The sequence below is a fragment of the Arachis hypogaea genome, chromosome 13 (assembly GCF_003086295.3).
Source record: "Arachis hypogaea cultivar Tifrunner chromosome 13, arahy.Tifrunner.gnm2.J5K5, whole genome shotgun sequence".
Classification (NCBI taxonomy): domain Eukaryota; kingdom Viridiplantae; phylum Streptophyta; class Magnoliopsida; order Fabales; family Fabaceae; genus Arachis; species Arachis hypogaea.
This window is the reverse complement of record NC_092048.1, coordinates 56,743,957-56,750,206: the sequence shown is the minus strand read 5'-3', so window position 1 is coordinate 56,750,206 and position 6,250 is coordinate 56,743,957.

Genomic DNA, 6,250 nt, shown 5'->3' with positions numbered 1-6,250 from the left:
ATGGAAAGTTATAATGCCGCTGAAGTAGAAGAAAAAGAGGGAGAAGGAGAAGGAGAGCATGAAGAGGGGGTTGTTGAAAACTTTGATAAGGAAGAAGCTGCGACCGATTAAGACCAGGAGTAAACTGATGAAGAGTAAAGTCTAATGGTTGCTATGCACAAGAGCTTAATTGTTTCTAGTGTAGTGTTGTAAATTTTTTGATGCACTTTACTTAGGGTTTTATCATTTAGATGTTAATACTGTTCAAATGCCTTTGAAATTGCACTGCAAAATATTTTTGTGTTGGCCTCTTGGAATATTTTTCAATGGCTCTTGGTTAATACTTATTTCATTGTTCTCCAATTCTTCCCAACATATATGTTTGATTACTTTTATGATCTTCTGTTTATGACGACAAAGCAAAATTGTATTATTGGCTTATTGTTCCTCTTTTTTTAATAAATTTTTTATTGACCGATCCAATTAGCCTATTACAAAATCTGGGTATGGTTGGTTAATTGTAGCCATATCTTTCTCTTCAATCACCATACTTATTAAGCATAGCCATATCTTCTCCTATCAGCATGCTTCAAAAACGTAGCCATATCCCTATCAGCAAGCTTTCAAAGCGTAGTCAAAACCAACCCAATGGACATGTTTTAAAAGCGTGGCTATAGAATTATACATATAGCCACCCTTTTAAGTATGGCAACAGATAAAAACGTGAAAAAATAAAGTTTGCCAATAGATTGACAAAAGCTTGGCGATAGAGCAATCAACACGTTTACAAATTTGATCCTTTTAAAAGTGTATTGATAGCTCAAAAAATGTGATAAAAAATTATCATTGTGCTTTTTCACACTTTTCGACACGTTTTAAAAGTATGGCAAAAGGCTGATTTTTTTGTAGTGGACTATCTCCTTATTTTACTATAAAACTAAATGGTGCGAGCGTATGCATGTTATTGTATTGCACATAGGGATGGAAAAAGCATAAGTGGCCTATTAGAGGCTTGTGGCTTGGCCTATATTTGGCCTAATCTAACCTGGTCTACCAAACAATAAATACAGGTCTAGATTATTTTAAAAGCTTAAATTTTTTAATAGGCCAAATTTAAATTTAAAAAATAGTTTGTTTGACTAATTAGGTTGGCCTGAGAAAATATATAAATATATAGTTTTATTTTACTAAAAATATAATAATGAGGACTTAAACTTGTATCTTTTATTTTATTTAAAGATTTTTATCTACTAAACTACTTGTTTCTTTAATTTAATTTTATTATTTATTTATTTTGTAATTATTTATTTTTTAAAGTTTTTAAACTTTTTAACAGATTTCAGGTCTTCATAATATTGTCATAGTTAGTACTCAATAAATAGCCTATACTATACTATAGGCCAAGCTCTAACCAATAAAACTTTATTATAGACCTAATTTGGTAAGAATGAAATTTCGCCTGATCTTTACCTGTTTTTATCCTTAATTCTACATCATGTATGTTTACAGTCACTCTGATATCCTTGAATAATTTGTGTGCCCTAACTTCAATACTCATGAGACTTCCTTAATCTTTTGATTGGTTCCAACGTTAATAGATCGGTATTCTTTAGGTGTGAAAAACTATAAAATTAATGCAAATTGTTAAAGATGTATGCCTGCTTATTATACACTAATATTGTCTTTCACTTTTGGTTTGATTTGATTCAAAATGTTGTGGATGCATGACAAGTTTTATGCGCTGATGATTTCCTATATGTATAAATGAGAAACGTTAGGGGCTATCATTATGTATAAATTGAGTGTATTGAAGTTTTTATTGCTATAATTATAGTATGTTGCACCTTGTAATAACCCATTGATACATAAATATAACTAAATATTTGTATTGCAATTAAGTTATATGTAATTTGATATCATAATATAATAATGTTAGATATATAAGAATTTTTCTACTTTCTCAATATAAACTTTTAAAATAAAAATTTCTTGATATAATATTAGAGCTTCTATAATAAAAAATCTAATATTATTTAGGTCCAGTTTGGATAAACAGTTTAATTAACCTCTTTTTAAAAAAATAGTTTAAATAATAAATAATTATATTAAAAATAGCTTATAAATAAGTTATTTTGTGTTTGAGTTTTTAATTCTAAAAGTGCTTATTTTATAAAAATGTAATAAAAATAATAGTATTATGAGAGAAATCATTTTTTTTAACTTCTCTATAAGCTCCTAAATAGTTTTTTAGAAAAATGCAATTTGATTTTAAAAATTGTACCAGACATTAATACTACTACTTTTCATAAGTCAAAAACTCAAAAAAATTACTTTTGAAACTTTCCAATCGAGCCCTTAATACTTGTCGCACCAAAGCTCAGAAAAAAATTTACCATTAAACAAGTTTTAAAAAAAGTTTTATTTACATTCATGCTTCAAGACTAAGAAAATTTTGTGTAAAGAGATATGATTCATCTATCTCTTATAAATTTAAATTTTTGAAACAAGTGATTTCTAACACCTAACTCTATATAATTGTAAGAATAACTCTGATAACTCTACAATATTTCGCAATCAATCTAAAACACTATACACCACTATGGTTCTAGATTTGCAGTGTACATACACCTGATCTTATTTGATACACTTTTCCCTTAAATCACATAGAATAGATCCCCAACAAAGGGCCAAAACAAAACCTTACTATAAAATAAATGATTCGTGATTACAACCAAGAGGTACCTTTACCTTTACCAATGATTAGTACATCAAACCCAAACCAAACAAAGATACAAAGGATACGATCATAAATATGCCTTGTATTTGATCAAAATTTAATTTGTACGTACGAGATGTACGCGCATGTATTATAAGGATCCCTTAAGAATTAAGTTCCCATAAAGTTAAGACAGCTTGAGAGCACCAAATAAATAATATTATTGGAACAGAGAGAAATGGAAGCAGGGAACTTTCACAGAAGATTTCATTCCACACCTACACAGAATGGCTAATGTAGTTTTGCCTTTGCTAAAAAGATAACCAAGACTGCATATATACTAACCAGAAATACATGTATACTATATAGGGCAAAGATCAAAAAGGAAGAAAGCAAGCATGCAAATCTATAAATTAAAGTGCACTTTAGAATTTCCTGAGAGAAATCTAAATATATATATTGCAACAGGGATGCAAAGTACGCGGTCCAACTTTAGGTACATAAAACAAGTGGCACTAGTTCATAATAAAAAATAGTATAAACAATTTTGAGTGATGGCTCTCTCTTATACGTAGTGTTTGTATTTTATTTATTTATTCATTTTTATTTGTATATATTTTTAAACAAACTTCATGTATACACAGAACAATAACGTGTCAACTAAATCCGTACTCGATTGAAGTGATAAATATATAGACACAAATTTGTAAGTACTAAACATTTAAAATAATTCATTCTATAAATGATTTTAATATCAAACAAAATCAGCTCCGACAAACGATATTTGTGATTCCACCGCTTTTAAATGGGTAAGTTTATAGTGGCCGTTATATATTATGGTGCTTACAGTGAAATTTTTGGATTGGAATTGTTGGAATTTTTTAAAAAGTTTTGGAGATGAGAATGATAAAATAAAATTTACAATAGAAAAAGATAAGAGAATATAATAGTGCAATGTTATTTGTTAAGGTAAGCGTTATATATAAAATTTTTAGGCTTAATTTACTCCCACTAATTTGTGTGTTTGGATTATAGTTTGTAAATAAAAGTTTGTATAGAATTGATTTTATAAATTTAATTTTGATGAAAAGTAAGTTTGTATTGAAGTGATTTATGTTTGGCCATCTTTATATCAAAATGGATTATAGTAAAATAAATATGGTTTGGATTACACTACTCAAAATCACTTTTAGATAAAAAATTACTAAAATAGACATCAATTTAAATAATTTTTTATATTATCCTATCATTTTAATTTAGATATTTGAATAATCTTATTAATTAATTTTATAATAAAATTAATATATATTATTTTAAATAAAAATAACATATAAAAATTAGGGTGGACGCGGATCGGATCAGATCGGATCGGATATGGCCAAAATTTCGATTCGATCCGCACTAAAATCATCGGATCCAATATCCGCAGTTTTTAAGGTTGGATCCGATCCGATCCGATCCACACATTTGTGGATTGGATCGGATCGGATATCAGATATATCCGCAAAACACAAAAATATTTTTAAAAGCTTATTTTTATTAAAAAAATATCAATAAAATTTATTTTTCGATTCTTTTAAATATGTTTACTATTAAAATAATATTAGACATACTTTTTTTAAATAATAAATTAAAATAATACAACATATATGATAATTATTAGTTGAAATAAAATATAAAAAGAATATTTACTTCTTTATTTCTTTATTTTTGCGGATACGCGGATATGCGGATATTAACACGAAATTCGCAATCCGATCCGATTAGTGTGCGGATCCGATCCGGTCCAATTTGAAAGCCTTGCGGATCGGATCCATATCTGCAATTTTCGGATCGGATTCGGATAAATATCGCGGATATGCGGATCGGATCGGATCCATAAACACCCCTAATAAAAATTAGCAAAATAAAATTATATATATAAGAGTATTTAATCAAATATGTTACATTTTTTAAAATTTTAAGTATTAACGTAAAAATATTAATTTAATATTTTTTTATATCGTATTTTTAGTTTAATACTCTTAATAATTTTATTCTTAATATTATTTTAGAATCTAACATGTATGATTTTATTAATACCTATGATTAATTTTTTATTTAATTTATCTTTTTTTAATAGGATCATAATCTATATTATAAAAAAATTACAATAAAAAATTATATATACCAAAATTATAATTATAAAAAATATTAAAAATAATAAAATTAAATATTTATCTTGACAGTAATAAAAATAAATTTAAAAATTCTTGATGATGTATTTTATATAGTATATATTTAGTTCTCTTAGTACTCTTTTTTAGTACCTTATAATTTTTTACTATTATTATTATTATTATTATTATTATTATTATTATTATTATTATTATTATTATTATTATTATTATTATTATTATTATTATTTATGGATAATTTTTTATTTAATTTACTTTACCTAATGGAATCAATAAATCATATTATAAAAAGATAATAATAAATATAATATACAAAAATCATAATTATAAGAATGTATAATGTCAAATAAAAATTTAACAAAAAATAAAAATAATAAATAATAGAAAAAGAGAGCTCATATAAAGAGAAATAATGAGAAGGCCAATTTTATGGTGTCTATAAATTGGTACCTAAATTTTGCCTAACTTATTTTTTGTAGTAAGTTTTGATTTTTTAAAAATTATTTGTTGTCATATCTTTTAAATTAAATATTATTTTTTAACCTTTTTTAGTAAATATGCACCACCTTTTAGGCACCATAGCATTCACCTAATAAGAATTTCATAAATAATACAATAACATGTCTATAGGATAAAATTGGTAAAGAAAAAATAGATGTTTAGGATAAATGGCTAAAAGCCCGTTAGTGAAACGCAGAAACTAAAAATTTTTGTTTCTGGTAAACGTGGTTTTAAATACAAAATCATTTCTGCGTGGCCAAACCAAAAATTAATCAAACAAAAAATTAAAGCTTTCAAAAAGCTCAAACATGCTTTTTCTTCTCAAACGGGTTTGCCAAACACACCCTTTAATTATGGTATATAAAATAGGTTATTGGTGATTTTTTTCGGATATAATAAAAAATAATTGACTTATTTTTACACTAACACAATCAAGTCTTACAGTAATAATATTTTAAAGAATTATATTTTTTTTTCACACAAAAAAGTGTAAAAATAGAAAGATCGACATAATAAAACTAAGGATGGATTGTTATGTTCTGTTTTTCCACCCTAATGTCCTATTTATATTTATAGACACTGATCGATTTATGCATGAGCATACTCATAAAGAGAAATATCTCTTTGAAAAGATATAATTTTTTAATTTGTCACAACCTTTTAACATGGTTCTGAAAACTGAATCGGCCCAGACGGTTCAACCGGATTAACTGGGAATCGGTCACTTAACTGATTCGGATAAGTTCAGAAATCGCCTAGTAAAAAATTGGTGAAAAATCGGTTGAACCGACAGTTAATCGGTGAACCGGTAGAACCGTCCGATTTTTTAGCGAGTTTTTGGTTAAAAAAAAAAATTCTGAACGGCGTCGTTTTGTCC